The sequence below is a fragment of the Mustela putorius genome, unplaced genomic scaffold (assembly GCF_011764305.1).
Source record: "Mustela putorius furo isolate JIRA1106 unplaced genomic scaffold, ASM1176430v1.1 tig00000224_pilon_pilon_pilon, whole genome shotgun sequence".
Taxonomy (NCBI): domain Eukaryota; kingdom Metazoa; phylum Chordata; class Mammalia; order Carnivora; family Mustelidae; genus Mustela; species Mustela putorius.
In genome coordinates, this window is record NW_025421321.1 from 19,164,102 (window position 1) to 19,183,092 (window position 18,991).

The 18,991-nt window shown below is 36.9% G+C and overlaps 1 protein-coding gene across 2 annotated transcripts in view; it reads right to left on the minus strand.

Annotated features, from left to right (window-relative positions):
• The window catches only part of FSHR (follicle stimulating hormone receptor), a 163,023-nt gene that overhangs the window by 89,875 nt on the left and 54,157 nt on the right, over positions 1-18,991 (minus strand). The window lies entirely within an intron of this gene.

Sequence of the window (18,991 nt, forward strand, 5' to 3'; positions counted from 1 at the left end):
GAAGAGAACTTACTCATGCTCTTACATGGCCCTCAGCCATGAAGCCGTCTGCACCCTGCCCCCCTCCTGTTACCAAGGTTGACCAGGACTCTGGAGCTGGCTGAGACCAGCCCCTCTAATCCACGTCAGACCTCTCCTCTCTTCTAGTAGAGGTAAACACTACAGCAATTTCCCCCTTTCTTGTGTAGATTTTATTCACCTATTTTTGCTTCTCTAACTGGATCCTGCCCATCAGTATACAAACATGACAAAATTTATTTCGTCAAAAACAACAACAACATAACAACCCCAAAACTCGAAACCTCAGCCACCTTCAGTTTTTGCCATTCTCTTCTGCTTCAAATACTTGTCTAATCCTACTCCAAAATTTCTTCCAGTGGCTCCTTATCTCAGTCAGGTCTTTCCCAGTGACTTTGCTTTCACAGTTTATAGTGATATCCAGGACTCGCCGGGATCTTCCTGCTCTCCCTTTCCGTGGACCCTTCACCCTCCATTTTGACAGTTTTCCCCCTTATCTAGCTTGCTTATCTAGCTCTTACCGCAGTACTCTCTTACTAGTTCTTGGACATCCCAGATCCTTTTTGCCTGTGTTTCTTCATTTGCAACTTTTTCTGCCTCGAGCACTCCTCTCTCAGATATCCGCATGGTTTCCTCCTCCAGCCTGCTATTTGCTCAAAGGTCACTTGCTTAGTGATGCTTTTTCTAACCATCCTATTTAAAGTGACAGTCTCCCCTAGTTAACCCCTGGCCACCTTTCCTGCTCACATTTTTCTTCACAGCACCTCTGGCATGTCATACGTTATGTTTATTCATCTATTTGTGTATTCACATATTTATTTATCTCTAACCTCTAACTAGAATACCAACTCTGTAAGGGCAGGGATTTTTGTATAAGTTGTCTGCTACTGTATACCAAATGCCTGGGAACATTACCTGATATATAGCAAGTACTCAAAACCTTTTTGTGAGATGGTTTTAATCAGTCTGAGAATTCTAAGTTTGAGAATGGAATTACAAGTGACACTTCTGGAATCTCTACAACAGGTACACTATTCCTTCCTCCAGCTTTCTTTCTCTTGTTTTGTGACTGATTCATAGGTACTCCTCCCCATGCCCCGGCCCCCACTCTTAAATCTTTCCTTCCACAAGGTGGTGTGTCAGCAGGAATTAAACAATGAAACACTAAGAATTTGGATAGCTACGCAAACCTTCATTGCTTCAGTTTCCTATTACTTATTTGTGTTAGTGAAACTCCAGTGACAGGTAAAGTTATTAAGGCAAACAGTTCTTTAACTTTGTTTGCCTTTGGCTGTCGTGTGGACTGGCTCTATGGAGAAGCAGTGTGAGAGAGAATCTTAAGTACTGTTTTTGCTCTGGAGGAGTTTATATATATAGGAAGGTAAAGCCAGAAACCTTAGAATCACCAGAAAACAGTTGTGGGATACAGTTGACGTAAAAACTACAAGTGTTATGTAAATATTGAAGTGAGAAAGATCCCAAAGTACATAAATATGTAAAAGGAAGATGGGAAGAAGTGGGTGAATTTGAGACTGGGTCTTAAAACCATCAGGTCATAATACTACAAGCACAGTCTATATGAAACCATTTAGATAAAAGAGATCTAAATTAAGACTGTGAGCAATGTATCTGGAAGAGTGTCAACTTCTAGAATTCCCATCTGAAAAGAATTTTTAAAGATTTTATTTATTTATTTGATAGAGATCATAAACAGGCAGAGAGGCAGGCAGAGAGGAGGAAGCAGGTTCCCTGCTGAGCAAAGAGCCTGATGCAGGGCTTGATCCCAGGACCCTGGGACCATGACCTGAGCTAAAAGCAGAAGCTTTAACCCACTGAGCCACCCAGGCACCCAAGAATCAATGTTAAGGTACTCATTTAATCTTAGTTAGCATAGAAAACTTCTTTTTGTTCCTATTTATCACAAGACAGAAGAATGATTAAAACAAACTAGAAAAAGCAAGTAACAAGTCAACTGGATAGTGCTTTTTGTTTCAAACCTAGTAGCAGATACATTTTCTAAAATTTTAAACACCTATACCTGTACTAAATGTTTTAAACTTATTAACATAATTAAATCCTTTTTTTTAAAGATTAAAAGTCTTGACTTCCATTTCCTGAAATGTAAAAAACTAGATAACCTGAATAATTTCCACTAAAAATCACCCAGAAGTCTTCTATAAATCATGACAGATACTGTTTTAATTGCATAACTGAGCTTATAAGAAAGTATGAAAGATCCCCAGGGGCCCAAAGTAAAGCCACTGAACACAGAATGTAAACAGAAACTGAAGAGGGTAAACTGACGCTGAAGTATTCAGGGCAGAGGTCAGTTTCTGGACCTGGTAGTCAGGTGCTCTGTGTTTTGATGCGAAGGTGTTGGGTGAGACGAGATAAGATGAAATGCAAAGATTTATTTTTGTGTTCTATTTATTTTGTATTCTATCTCGTTCATTCTAGGAAAAAAAGGTGCAAAAAATGGAAGACAGGCAATTTTTAATGAAAAGATGTCTGGAAATTTTCCATAACTTAAAAAAGACATCAATCCTCAGATTTAGAAATTTCAAGTCCTAGGAAGGGAAACAAATATAAATCTACTGCCAGATACCTGTGAATTAAAACAGTGGAACCAAAAAAGAAACTATCTTAAGATATACTACCTTCAAACAAAAATAATTAGAAAATTTTGTAAATATCTTCACAATTATTATAGAAAATAACTGCCAGTTTAGAATCCTTTACCCAGAAATAAACATTCATATGTGAGGGTAAAATAAAGACACTTTTAGACAAATTTGATTAGTCATTAATGAAATTTTAGCCAAGGAATCCCTTTGGAGAAATAAGAAAATTTAATCTAGTAAGAAGACACAAAAAAAACAAACACTAGTAAACAGAGAAATCAGTATGCCTTATTGAATAGGTGGATTTTCATAATATTTACTATTCTATAAAGAATGCCGGAAAAAATACCAACCAAGAACTAAGTCAGAAAGCAAATCAGTATAGAATTTTGTTTAACATTGTGCATTTAAGCTACTTAAAAATCAGTTATGAGAGATAATAATTAACACCCCCCCAATACATGTACAGACATCTAGAAAGTCAAAATTAAATCAAACCAAGACAAAAAAACCCCACTCTTTTAAGTCACACATCAGCCAAAGAAAAAATTTACATTTTAATTAAGAATTGTTTGGAATTGAGCTGTAGTGAAAATATGAAATTTACAGAATGCAGATAAATCACTATATACAGAGAAATTAATAGCTTTTCTATCCCCAAAAGAAAAGAAAATGGAAAATTCACAAGCTACATTTCCAACACAGGAAACTAGTGAAGGAATAATACAACAGTGGAAACAAAACTGTAAAGTTAATATTTACTCCATTTCTGGTCAGAACTTTAGGTACAAACTTAGTAAGAAAATTGAGGAAATGAAGGACTATTGATAGAGATGTTTTGAAAAGATAAACACTCAGTTAGACATTACAACTTGATGTATAGATATAGTTTATACTAACTTGTTTCACTTATTATAAGGTTAAGTTTCTTCATAAGTTTATTGCTAACATGGATAAGGAGTTTTCTTAGAATATTAAAAGATTTATTAGAATAGTTTCAAGAGTTTTGACTTACAACTTTAACACTAAAAATGACTTTTATGGAAAAGTACATTTATCTGAATGTTTGTTGAAGGAAACCATTTATCACTTAAAGTTGCAAACTCTACTTATATGTTTATTTTAACCAGTAACTTTCTGATAATTGATTCATTATGACTTTACTGATCCAGCTCTAATTAACTCATAAATTTGTGCTCAGATTTCCTTTAAATCAAGAATATTGGTAAAAGCATTATTTTCTATGAATTTTCACTTTAGAAATAAATAAACGAGAATCTAACAGATTAACTTTGAGACACAATTCAAAATTTAATGCTGCCTTGAGAGAAGAAACCTAAGGAGTATAGAGAAATGTAATAAAGATAAGAGTAGAAATTGAAAATTATAATAGAGAAGATCAATAAAATAAAAGCTATTTTTTTTTTATTAAGATCAATAGAATAAAAAAGTCTGTTCACTTCAACCAAGAAAAAAAACCAAGCAAAATAAATGAGGGTCATGAAAAATGATGCTTAAGTGAGGATGTTAGTTTTGTTTTTGTTTTGTTTTGTTTTGTTTTAATGTATAATTGACACAATACTGCATTAGTTTCAGGTGTACAACACAGTGATTCAACAACTCTGTGTTTTGCTACACACACCACAAGTGGAGCTTCCATCTGTCACCCATAAAGCACTATTACAGTACCACTGACTATATTCCCTATATGTACTGTTCTGTTCATCCCCATGACTTACACATTCCATTACTGAATGCCTGTATCTCCTACTGTCCTTCACTCATTTTTCCCATCCCCCACTCTTTTCCTCTCTGGCAACTACCAGTTTCTTCTTTGTATTTATGGGTCTGTTTATACTTCTTCAACTGTTTTGTTTTTTAGATTTCACATATAAGTGAATTTATATGATATTTGTCTTTCTCTGACTTACTTCATGTAACACAATACTCTCTGGGTCCATCTATCTTGTCACAAATGGCAAAAGTCACATCATTTTTTATGGCTGAGTAATACTTCATTGTTTCTGTGAATGTGTGTGATGTGTGTGTGAATTCACGCATACACACGTGTATATACACATACCTCCATACTATTTGCCAAAGTGGCTGCATGAGTTTACATTCTCAGTAACAGTGCACAAGGGTTTCTTTTTCTCCACATCCTCACCAATGCTTGTTACTGTTTGTCTTTTTGAGTCTAGCCATTTGGACAGGTGTGAGGTGGTATATCATTGTTGTTTTGATTTGCATTTCCTTTATGCTTAGTGATGCTGAGAATCTTTTTATGTGGCTGCTGGTCATTTATATGTCTTTGGAAAAAAGTCTATTCATGTCTTATGCCCATTTTTAAATTTGTTTATTTGGTTTTTGGTATTGAGCCATATGTTTTTTAAAGTACTTGGGCTATTAATTCCTTATTGGAGATATCATTTGCAATTATCTCCCACTTAGTAGGTTGCCTTTTCATTTTGTTGATGGTTTCTTCAGATAAGCAGGCTTTAAATTAGCCCTAGGAACAATTTTAAAACATTAAATTTGAAAAATCAGACAATACAGATAATTTTCCTAGAGATATACACATCGCACAATTGATTAAAGAAGATGTAGAAAAACTGAATAGATGTAAAACTGTTTATAAATGGGGTTGATAGTTTAAAACCTATCCACCCCAAAATAAGGTCAGCATCATATGATTTTAGAAGTAAACTGTACATTTTTAGAATAATAGCAAATCTCAATCTTTCACAAAGTATTCCAGGAACTAGCAAAGAGGGAATACTCTCCAACCCATTTTATGTGGCTAGTATAACATCAGTAATAACACCAGACAGGGACAATAAAAGAGAAGAAAGATTAGGTCAATCTCATTAATGGGGAAAAAAAATCTGAAATAAGGTAGTGACAGTATGTACTCAAGAGAGACTAAATAATATATTGTTGCCAGTTTGAGTTTGTCCTAGAATTCAAGTGTTGCTAAATATTAGAAAACTCTTATTAAGATTTCCACACTGAGAAGTTAAAAGAGGCATAGAAAATATATTTAGTAAAAGGAGTTTACTCACTCTAACACAGGAAAGGGAGGAATATTCCCAATCTGTAAGTGGTAAAAATCTATCAAACACTGCATTAATTCCACACTCAATGATGAAGTACTAGATATATTCCATTTAATGTTAGGAATGAGGCAACGATGTTTGCCAATACATCTTCCATTCATTATTGTGCTAGATGTACTAGCTTAGATAGTAAGAGAAGAAAAAAAAAAGATAGTGCTATTGATGAAAAGTTGTCATTATCTATAGGTAACATTATTGTCTACAGAAACAAAGAAATCTACTTGAATTTAAGAGATCAGTAGTTGAACTAATAAGAAAGACTAGTAAAGTAGCTTGCAGAATAATTAGTGCATAAAATAATTTGTATTCTTATTTCAAAGTATATCAATTATAATGGCCATAAAACTTAAACAATAAAAGGAAATCTGAAAAAACAAATTAGGGTTATATGGAGAATAATCAAATACTTAACTGAAAAACATTTTTAAAAACCATGGGAAAAAACCAAAACCCTGGTCTAACAGAAATGCCACATTCATAAATGGGATGTCTCAGTATTATAAAGGTATCCGTTTTAATCCACATTAATATATAAATTAAATGTATGACACATCTGAGGTGCAATAATTTTTTTGTTTTGGTAGGTTTGTATGAAATTGACTAGCCGATTAATACTCTTTGGAAGGGCACGTTTCAAAGAAGAGCCAGAACAGTTCTAAGGTGTAAAACAAGACTGGGGGAATTGACATGCCAGGCAATATAATTTTTAGAAAGCTACAGTGATTAAGATGTGGTGGTATCGACAGGGATTAGGAAATAGGCCACTGGAAGAGAATAGAATGCCACAGAAATAGATCATAAACAAAAGGACATGGGAATTGAAAGAATAGCATTAAAAATTAGTAGAGGAAAGTGTGGATTAATCAAGAAACTATTGGTTATCCTTATAGAAAAAGATAATACTTTTACTTATTACCATAGTAAAAATCTCAATTTTAGGCTTACTGAAGATCTAAATGTGAAAAGGCAAAAGTTTAGAACTTTCAAATAAAATGTAAAATTCTGGTCAGTTCTGTTCAGAATACTTTTTTTCCCCCAGAACACTTCTATTTGTATTTATGGTTTTTATTTTATGTGAGGTTTGAACTCACAACCCTGAGATCAAGAGCTGAGCTGAGATCAAGAGTCAGATGCTTCGCCGATTGAGTCACCCAGGTGCCTTGGGTTCAGAATACTTTTAAGTCAAGCAGAGAGAGTCAATTATCATATGGTTTTACTTATTTGTGAAGCTTAAGGAATAGCACGGAGGACATGGGGAGATGGAGAGGAGAAGGGAGTTGGGGGAAATCGGAGGGGGAGATGAACCATGACAGATTATGGACTTGGAAAAACAATCTGAGGGTTTTGGAGGGGTAGGGGGTGGGTGGGAGGTTGGGTGAGCCTGGTGGTGGGTGTTATGGAGGGCATGTATTGCATGGAGCACTGGGTGTGGAGCATAAACAATGAATTCCGGACCACTGAAAAGAAATTTAAAGAATAAATAAAAATTTTTTTAAAAAGGACCCCAAAATTGAAAAGTTGATACATTTGACTATATTAAACTTAATATTTCTATTAAACAAGTATACATAATTGAAAAGATAAGCTATAGACTGGGGAAAGATACCTGTAACACATATAAAACTAACAACGTTAGCTTCCAGAATATGAAGAACTTTACAAAAAATAAAAATAAAATAAAACACAGTAAAAAACATTGTCAGAAGATATGAACAGGCAATTTATATAAGAGGAAATGGGAACGACCAGGAAACGTATGAAAAGATGCCCAACCTCATTAGTAATCAGGAAAATGCAAATTTAAATAAAAATGAAATACCATTACAGACTAGCACTGGCAAACATTAAGAGGAAAACTTGATACAAGGAAAACTTGAAACAATAACATTGCTGGTGAGACAGTGGCAAAAACAGGGCATTTTCTATAGTCTTGATGGAAGGATAATTTGCTACAAGTACTTTGAGTAGTCATTGACAATATGTGTTAAAGTCAAAGAAAGAAATGCCTTTCCAGGTCTCTCTGCCATTGGGTACCTGGAAATAGGTAAAAGATTAATTACGGTAACAAAATTTATAATAGTAAAACACCGGGAACAAATTTCCAGGAACAAAAGAACGAATACATAGTAATAAAGTGTTGCGTGTTGACATAGCGCCAAATGATAAAGCAGTAAAAAGAAATGAAATGACCAGAGCTGCATGCAGCAGTCTGGATAAATTTCCAAAGGGTAATGTTGAGAAAAAAAGTTGGTGCCATATATACACAATATGTACATTATATGACTCTTATAAAGGTTAACATGCAAATTAAAACAATATATTGTTGCATATAAATCTTGTCTTTTTATTCTGTGTTTCGGATGTTTTGACATCTCAGGGTTTTGTGGGCTCTGGAGGGCCTACTCCCACCAGGGCTAGCTAATTCTTAGAGATGGCAAACAACTGCCCTTTGAGTGTGTCTTTCATGTGCAAACCAACTTATCCAGAGTCTTTAAGGTCTACAGCCACCTTCAAAGAGCCCTTGCACTCTGTTCCTCTGCCCTGATCACCCCAGGGCAATCTCTACACCCCAGAGTCCTTGGAAGTTATTTAAAGTAGGTGATCCTAAACCTCCTTATCCTTTTTCACCAGTTCCCTTCAGGGAAGCCACAACAAAACCTCTCCCCCTGTTTTCCCCTCTGCTTCCCAGTGTGCCCTGGTGTGCCCCTCCAGCCTGTGGGTTCTGTGAGTGTAACAGAGTATCTTTTCAATATCTATCTCCTGATCTGTTGGCCTCACCATTCCTGAAGAACAATAAAACCTGTATTTTAAAACATGCTTCAATGGGGCGCCTGGGTGGCTCAGTGGGGTAAAGCCTCTGCCTTAGGCTCAGGTCATGATCTCAGGGTCCTGGGATTGAGCCCCACAAGGGGCTCTCTGCTCAGCGGGGAGCCTGCTTCCCCCTCTATCTCTGCCTGCTGCTCTGCCTACTTGTGATCTCTCACTCTCTGTCAAATAGATAAATAAAAAATTTTCAAAAACAAACAAACAAACATGCTTCAAGATATATGTATATTTATCAAAAGGAAACTTGAGAATGATCACCACCAAAATAAGCACAGTATTATCTCTGTGACAAGAGGAAAAGGAGTGGGACACAGCCATAGCCAAAATATTTTCTATTTTTTTAAAAAAGATCTGGACAATGATGACCAAATGTTAAGATTCAGCAAAGATGAGTGTTTTAGGAGTGTTGATTATACTATTCTCTACACTTCATACTTGAAATATTTCATAATTTTTCAAGATTGAAATTCTCACCAGGCCATATCCACAGCATCATTTATTTGTTTTTAAACAGAGGGAGCAATTTGAAAGTATCATCATATTGTTCGCGTCAGATGGCACCTTTCCTCCGTAAGGGCATAAAGTGTCTGAATGATTTCTGTAAAAAATGCACAATTTATCAAAATGGATCTGAAAAGAAAATTTTCTTCACTGTATTGCAGGTTATTTAGTGTCTCTTCTGTGATAAATGGAGTAGGTGGGATTTACTTTTTTTTCTTCCCTGAAATTGGGAAACTTTAGGATTCCCTTGAACTCTGTCTCTGTTAGAAGCAATTCATATCTTGGGCAGTCCATTCACCCTTGGCCAAATTTAATTTCCCTTTTTGGCTTAAAGGAGAATGGTTTAAAAGTTCCTATAAAAAGCTTTCTGGCGGCCTGGAAAACAGCCAATACTCTTTTTGAGAAAGCTGCCTTTTTATGATGGCCCAAGTGTAAATGACACTGGGCTCTGTGTTCTTTGAATTTCACACAAGTTTAAAAATTAAAGTGAGAACAGCTTGGCAAAGGATATACAAAAAGAAATTGATCATCTTCCTGACCTCAAAATGCCAAGAGTTTTTGAGCTTTATACTCTTTAGATCAAACTCTTACCCTAATTAACTTTCTGGGAATGTGTTTAGGAAAACTATCCAAAGAGGAGGATTGAACTAAAGGAGCAAATCATCTGGAAAAAATAGACTTTAAATAACACGATTTGGCTGTTTACCATGATCCAGCAGACGACTGCACCACTATCCAAATCATCTGTGCATCTAATTGGTTGCATTTTTCATTTTGTTACACACGGGTCTTGAAGCCAGTGGGGCAGGGACTAGCAGGAAGGAAGAGGTGGGAAGGTTGGAAGGGGTAGTTTCCACAGCATTTGACTTTAAATTACTTTGTTTTTCTAGGGCCTCTTCACATTTTGGCATGAATCCTAACTGCCTAGACATGAGGTGCTCTGTCACTGTACAGAGAAGTGGGTTCAGCTCGAATTAGCCTTTCATCCACCTGCAGGCATTGTAAGCATATGCCAAGGATTTATTGGCGGGGTGGGGGGGCGCGTTGCAGAGTCTCCCATGAGGATTTCTTGGGATAGAAGCATCAGTGTTCTCAGTGTCCCTCTTCCATGGTGTGGAGAGTGTGCTTGTCCTTTATCTTAAACCAAATGTGGGAAGTAATAGAACCAATTAAGGGTGCCGACATACATTTCCTGCAATATGGGAATTAGAAGGACTGGAACATGACTCAAGGTTGACCTCTAAGGGTAGGAAGTATCCAGCTGCTTTGGGAGAGAACTGTAGTTCTATAGACAAAGGTGTGGGTTTCCCATGAGTCAGACCTAGAGCCTGTGGCAGGGAGCTCGAGTGCTGACCAGGAGGAAGATGGGCTTGCCTGAATAGTGAACTGACCCCAAAAGAGAGCCCCAAGTGTGGGCTGCTGGAAGCCAGTAGGGGGAGGAATTGTTCTTCTGACGATGGAGGCCTCCAGTGTGAGGGATCCTGAGGAACACATGTGAGCTCCAGTGAGAATAAAAATTGGCATTTAAATACTGGCCACAATCAGGGGGTCCCAAAGCCAGATGGCCGCTGCAGCCTCCGAGTGGGATCCAGTTCCTTTCCTTCCAGTTTCCCTCCCTGCCAAGGCCCAACCCAGATGAAGCCAGAAAGACTGGCAACTGCAGAGAAAGGGAAATAAGAGGGAATGAAGAAACCCTTCCTCAGTTGCGAGTTTCTGGGTCTGAAGCATTCTCTAAGATGACCCTGGACTTTGATTTTGTTCATGAGGCTGGAACATCTATGATGCCTGCCCCAAATTTCATCTGTGGTGATGAAAAATGAGTCAACGGAGTGGTTTTGTCTGGCAGTGGTAGTGAAAAAGAATGTTACTTTCTGGTTGGACCCTACTGAATCCATATTGATAGATAGGATTTCTGATTTGGTGAAAACTTTTCCCAAGTCATCCTGTGTAGTCCTTCATTTGTGAGAAGAGAAAGTGCGAGGGACGTAAACAGGGCGAGGCATGGAAAGTCAGAGAACATTCTTATTCCTACTTCCTGTCCTTACCTAGCTCTCATTACATGGGCTGACGGGCAATTTAGGACAGAGTGAGTAACTTGGCTCTCCTTTTTGCCAGAGTTTATGATAGCCAAGAAACATTTTCAGCTCAGGGGCCCAGCCATAGTGACTGTCTAAGTAATACCAGAATGGCCGGCTATAAGAGGGGAGATCCAGTTGTCTTCAGTTTCCATAAATCATCTATTAGTTAAACTTCCAGATGCTCTATTTGGTATAGACCCTGCCACGTGCCATTGTGTCAACTCATGATGCATGATGTTTTCTTCAGGAGAAAAGTTTATGTTTACAAGATAGAAACTCATGAGGCAGGCACCACTCCAAATCCAGCTCCAGTGACACCTCCCGGCCCCCTGAGTCTGTCTGATTTCCCCTCAACAACCTTTCCAGAGTGGTGATTCTTCACTTTTATCATCTTCCAGTGAACAGGGCTTTCTAATAGCTATTATGAATCTGCTTTCCTTTTTTTTTTTTCTCCCCATTTATGTCCTCTTATCTCAACATCTGTGCTGGGCTGATAAAAAAGGACGTAGGCACTACTGCTAACTGTATATCACTGCTGACTTTATCTCCTCCTCTGCACAACCTTTACATCAAGGTTGTGGAGACCTTTTTTTTTGCAGCTCCCCCCTCCCTTGTTTGCATTGAGTGGTTATAGAATTACTTTCTACACCACATTTTATCACCTGTTCCCGGGGAATCTTCTTACCTGAATCTGATGTCTGATTTATAGCCCATTTATATGAAAGCTCAGGATGTGGAAGCAATGTGGTGAGGAGAAGAGATCATGAGGGTAAAAAATTAGAAATCTGGGTTCTTTTCTGACTCCACTACAAGGTATGCAAATGCCTGGGAAAGTCGAATCCCTTCTGTAAAGTGAGGGGGTTGGACTGGATGATCTCTAAGGCCCTATAAGATAACTTTTACAGTGTGGTTATATAGAAGAATCTTGAAGCGGTCTCCTGTTTCAGTCATATTCTGTTTTAAAGCAAAGAGACAATTTTGTGTTAAGCACTCAGCATGGAATAAAGTCCACCCTAGGGGTTTACTGAATAATTACTAGCCCTCCTTTTTCTCTAGTCAAGATCAAAATCACTTTGAGCTTACCCTTTCCTTCTCATCCCTCGGCCACCACCCAGGCCACACCATCCGCCCTTCCACTCCTCATGTCTGCAGCCTTGGCAGTGACCTAATAATAAGTTGTCCCTCCTCTGTTCTCTACCGTCCAATCTGTCTCATCTATCATGTCCCAAATTTTCCTCCTAAACACTACTTGTCATGATTCTCTGCCACTGAAAAGTAAGACAAAACAAAAGGAAAAAAAAAAAATAAAAAACACATGAAGCCCTTCAATGGCTTGACCTTGCCTCTAGGAACCTTAACTAATTTGTTGTCCATTGGGGCACTCCACTGTCTGCCTCCATTTCCTTTTCAGTGAAATGTTCTATTTCCTGCAGGTAAACACAGATCTAGCCATGCCCTTACCATTAGTAAATAGCTATGTTATATTTTCACTAAAATCTCGTGAGTCTATGTCCTACCTCCCAAAGTATGTGGAATGGTTCTATAGAACAGCAACTATGGCACTTGTCTCTATTCCAAAGAGCCTAGTCAATGCTTTGCCTGTTTCAGGTATTAACGTGTATTGGTAGATTGGGGAGCGATGTTTACAGTGCTGACAGCATGAAGTTTAGGCATTTGGGTATCACATACTCTGAATAACATAATATGTGCCCTTTGGAGCTATTTCTGCCATATCAATCAAATTTGTTGAAAACAACACCTAGAACATACATGGATGATGAGAAGGAACCTAGCTTTCTAAGAATTTACTTAATAGACCCTTGGTGAAGAATATATAAAGGATTTCTCAGGATATTGTAGAGCAGTTGGTAAAAACTTCAAATTATTGGCCCATGAATGGAATCTAGCTCAAGACATGTTTTGTTTACCTCACACAGTATTTTAAAGAAATTTAAATTGGTTGCCAGCACTCAAATTGTGAAAGTTCATCTAAAATTGCAGATTTATGGCTTCTCTTGAAGATTAAGAAGATGTAGCAGTACTAGGCTACTTTCCCACAGAAGTACAACTGGCTATAGTTACACAATGGCTGATACTTAGACATGGCCCAAGTTACGGTTAGCTAAACTCCTTCCTGGTCTGGTCCTGTGCCTTAAGACTTTTGAGTTTGGGATTTCTGGTACTTGGAAAGCTACCTGAAAGGGCTTGAACTCTTTGGAACCCAGAGGTTCTCAATCTTGGAGGCATAGTACAATCATATAGGGGAATGTTGACATAATACAAATTCTTAAACCTCACCATTGTTGGCTGGGGGAGAGGCACAGTCAGGCATTCTTATTTTAAAAGCCCCTCCCAACCCAGGTTATTCTCACGCATGGTTAAAGACTGGGGACACCTGTTTTAGAGGTAGGCTACAAAGCTGCAGCAGCAGCAAGTTGCTCTGATGGGTAGTTAGGGAGTTGGCAACTACCCGTGGGCACAATGGGAAAGGTTTTTAGAAAGCTGCTTTTACTCTAAATCCCCCTCTCCTCAGTATAACGTTGAAGCATAATCTAAGAGGTTCCTTATAATCTAGGAGTTCTTTATAATCTAAATTGACACATCATCATGATCCATTGGAATAACAACACAAATAGAATGTGTGCACCTTCTTTTGGAGACTTCCTTCTTTGGTCATTGGAACTTAAGTTTTTGGTATTGGGACTGGGTCAGGGTAGAGGGAACTCTACCACGAAGTGTATAATGCGGTGAATAAGGGTGATGCCTGTCATAGTAAAGAAGGAGAGTACTGAATGGGATTGAGACAAGCGGGGGGTGGAGGGGAGTTCAATGTGAAGAAGGACCAAAGGCAGATCTTGAAATTCAGAGAGTATTTGTTCTTTTGACAAATATTCTTTGTCATACTGTTTGTATGTCTGACACTGTTCTAGGCCCTGATGACATTATGGTAAAAAAACAAAAAACAAAAAGCATTTGCCCTACTGAGTTTATAGTCTAGTCAGGAAAATAAGGAATGGGAAATGGTTAGAACAAAGGTGCAGTCATGGCACACTTGCTTGGAATGAAAGGAAGGTCAATTATGTATAAGTTCGCAGGATAATGGAGAAGCATTCCTTTAAAAATTACACTAATACCCAGAGATAGGTAGATAGAGAGGAGCAGGGGCAGAGAAGGAAGAGGGCGAGACAGACACAGACCTAGGTACAGTTACTCCTTTATAAATTATTTATTGGTCATCTACTCCATGACACACATTAAGGTTTTAGGAAAAACAGTGGTAAGAAAGTTACATTTCCTGTTCTACCAGTGTTAATTCTATTGTAAGAGATACATATGTAATCTAATAATTATCGTGCAGTTTGTGTGGTGATGACAGTGGTCATATTCAGTGCTTATTGTGTGAGGTACTATGCCAAGTATTTCAATTGCCTCATCCATTATCTTCAAAACGGCCTTAAAAAGTAATGATACTTGCAACTACTTACAGATGAGGCCATGAGTTTAGAGTGATTTAATAACTTACCAAGCACATAGCTAGTAGGTGGCAAACCAGATTATTGAATTCAAGACTGGTCCCCAAAGACATGCTCACTTGCTCCCTATTGATATACAAAGTTATATTTCAGGTGTATAGCGTACCAATTCCGTAGTTCTCTATATTACTCAGTGGTCAGCCTGAGAAGAATAGTCCCCACCTGTCACCATACAGCGTTATTGCAATATTATTGACTGTATTCTGTGTGTTGTATATTTTATCTCTGTGACTTCTTTATGACTGGAAGTTTGTACCTCTTATTCACTTTAACCCATTTTGCCCACCCTCCCCTCAACCTCTCCTCTGGCAATCATCACTTCTCTGTATTTGGGGGCCCATTTTTGTTTCTCTATTCTTCTTAGATTCCACATAAAAATAAAATCATACAGTATTTGTCTTTGTCTGGCTTCTTTTACTTAGCATAATACCCTCTAGGTCCATACCCTCTTGTCCCATGGCAAGAGCTCATTCCTTTTTGTGGCTGAGTAATATTCCATTGTATATTTATACCACATCTTTACCCATTCATTTATTGATGGACAATTGGGCTGCTTCCATAATTTCACTATTGTGAATAATGCTGCAATAAACATAAGAGTACTTATATCTTTTCAGATTAGTGCCTTTCTTTCCTTTGGGTGAGTACTTTATAGTAGAATTATGGAATTGTATACTATTTCTATTTTTTATTTTTTGAGGAATCTTAATACTGTTTTCCACGATGGCTGCACCAATTTACATTCCCACCAACAATATATGAGGGTTCCTTTTTCCCTACATTCTCGCCAACACTTGTTTTTTCTTGTCATTTTGTGTCTAGCCATTCTGACAGGGGTAAAGTGATATCTCATTGTGGTTTTGATTGGAATTTCCCTGAAGATTAGTGATACTGAGCTTTTCATGTGTCTGCTGGCCATTTTTATTTCTTCTTTGGAAAAACTATTCAGGTTACCTGTCCATTTTTAAATGGATTCTATGGAGGCTTTTGGTGTTGAGTTCTAGGAGATATATACATATATATATTTTTTTATATTAACCCCATTATTGGATATGTTATTTCCAGATATCTTGTTCCATTTCCAGTAGGTTTCTTTTTCATTTTGTTGATGGTTTTCTTTGCCGTGCAGAGCTTTTTATTTTGGTATAGTCCCAGTAATTTATTTTTGCTTTTGTTTCCTTCGAGGAGACATATCCATAAATAGATTGCTAAGGCTAATGTCTGAAAGTTTACTGCCTCTGTTTTCATTTAAGAGTTTTATGGCTACAAGTCTCACATTTAGGTCTTTAATCATTTTGAGTCTATTCTTGTGTATGGTGTAAGGAAGTGGTCCAGTTTTTGTTGTTTTGTTTGTTTGTTTGTTTGTTTTGCATGTAGTTGTCCAGATTTCCTAGCACCATTTATTGAAAAAAACCCTCTTTTCCCCAATGGATATTCTTGCCTCCTTTGTCATAGACCAATTGACCATAACATATAAGTTTATTTCTGGGAATTTCTATCCTGTTCTGTTGATCCACATGTCTTCTGTGCCTGTACCATACTGTTGTGATTACTTAGCTTTGTAGTATGTTTTGAAATGTGAGATTGTTCTTCCTTGTTATAATTGCTTAAGCTATTCCTGTCTTTCATGTTCCATGCAAATTTAGGGATTATTTGTTCTAGTTCCGTGAAAGATGCTGTTGGTATTTTGATAGGGGTTGCATTTAATCCATAGTTTGCTTTGGGGGGTATGGGCATACTAACAATATTCTTTCAATTTATGAGACTGGTCGATTTTTCCATTTATTCCTCTTCAGCTTCTCTTGTCAGTGTCTTACAGTTTTCAGAGCCTGAGTCTTTCACCACTTTGGTTAAACTTATTCTTAGAATAACTTATTTTATTTTTATTTATTTTATTTTAGTCTTATTTTATATATAAACTTATTTTATTCCTTGTGTTACAGTTGTGAATGACATTGCTTTCTTAATTTCCCTTGCTGCTACGTTGTTATTAGTGTATAGAAATACAACAGATTTCTATATATTAACTGTGTATCCTTTCATTTTATTTATTCTAGTAGTTTTTTGGTGGTGTCTTTATGGTTTTTTATACGTAGTATCATGTCATCAGCAAATAGTGACTAGAATTTACTTCTTCCTTACAAATTTGGGTGCTTTTTATTTATTTTTCTTGTTTGACTGCTGCAGCTGGGACTTAGAGTACTATGTTGAATAAAAATGGTAAGAATGGATATCCTTGTCTTATCCCTATCTTAAAGGAATTTAGTTTTAGAGGGATTTTAGTTTCCCACCATTGTGTATGATGTCAGGTGTGGGTTTTTCCTACATGGTTTTTATTATGTTGAAAGATGTTCTCTCTAAACTGACTTTGTTGAGAGTTTTTATCATAAATGGATGTTATATATTGTCAATTTTTTTTTCTGCATGTACTGAGATGATCATATAGCTTTATGCCTCTTCTTGTTAATGTGATACATTACATCGATTTGCAAATATTGAACCACCCTTTCATCCCCAGGGTAAATCCCACTTGTTTATGGTGAATGATTCAATTGATCATTGAATGATTGTGGAATGATTATTGAATTCAGTTTCTAAATATTTCATTGAGATTTTTTGCATTCATTTTCATTGAAGATACTGGTCTGTAGTTTGCTTTTTTTGGTAGTGTCTTTGTCTGGCTTTGGTATCAGGGTTATGCTGGCCGGGCTGGTAAGGTTTAAATGAAAGTGTGAGTTTTAAAGTGGGACCAACCAGAGCGAGAGAGGTCTGGGGCTTAGATATTTCTCTGAAAAAACAGTAAAGGTGGTAAATGAATTGAAAGTGGTGAGGATTGTGCTGGGAATAAGGGAAAAACACAAGCCTCAAAAAAGTGAAAGAAGGGATTTTACCAGAAATTTCTCTGATGGCCATTCTTACTAAATTAATTCAGAATTGGTTTTTTTTTTTTACTCTAGATTCTGGATTTTGCTCTGGATACAATTCACAGCACTTACTCTGTCAAAGTGAATAAACAGAATTCCATTTCAATGACTCACTAGGGTCTCAGCATCTGATAACATGGCAAATATATTTTGCCTCTAAAGCAGTTCTTTTGGTCCCCTTGGTTAATGTCAACCTGACTTAACTTGTGATTTTTATTGACAACATTTAGCTCAAGACAAGGTAATGAAAGGTGACTGTCACATAAAGGTCAGTTTGGGGCTACTTCTTCTCAGATACAGAAGGATTAACTAGGGATAAACTTCCTTCTGGAATCTATGGGCTCTGACTGTGACAATCACAGCATGAAATCACAGGAACACCAGGAGAAAAGCTGATCACTGCTCCATGAACCAAAGATAAATTTAAGTCTTTTGTAATGCACTTTAAGCCAATTTCCATTTTCTATTTAGAAGTTTCACACATTTAATCAGAAAGCATATGCGTTGAATAATTATCTTTTACTGACTGTGTAAAGTGCAAATGTCGAATGTTCAAATGAACTCCATTAGAAACAAATGCTAAAACTATCTAAAATAGATTCAGAGGGAAGCAAACAAGACAGTGCTCAGAAGGTAACCCTGCATCCACTCAGTTCTAAGATAATAAATGTTATTTATTACAGAATTTTGAAGAATGATTTATTTAGTCTTAAATGTGATAACCTGATAATAACTATATCTAACCCTTAGGAGCAACATGAATTTTGACAGAGGGAGAGATTTCATAAAAAAATTAATTTCCTCTTGGGGGGGTAAGAAGAAAAAGAATAGCATTATTTCTTTTTAATGGATCGGAGATCTTACGAGAAATCAAGAAATATCTCTTCTTTGCATCAGAAGAATATAAAGCAACGTTAAATATACTTTATGCTTCTCTAGATACTAAGTGCTGGTATAGAGCTGATCCTGGATGAGTAGTTCGCATGTTGTAAAAGACGCAAAGTGACTTTTATCTATAATTCTTAACTGGTAGAAATAAATAGCCATGGTCAATAGAAACACAAGGACTTTTTCCTTCATTAACAAATACTGAAATCTACAAATAATAATTTCTAGAATGACGATGCCACAAAGCAACAGTTTTGCAGCAATGATAAGATAGTATTGATACTTTGCATTTAACAAAGAGGGCTCTGTCTCCAAATTCCAGAACAGGGTTGTATTTCATATTACTCTAAGACTGAAATCTGTATCTCAACATTTGACGTTTCTATTGATCTAAGAAATAAATGCACCTGTTAAATAGGATCTTTGCACTCATTGAAGACCAAAACCTGGTGGTGAGGAGCCAAATCTCTGCTGGTGGAATGCAGA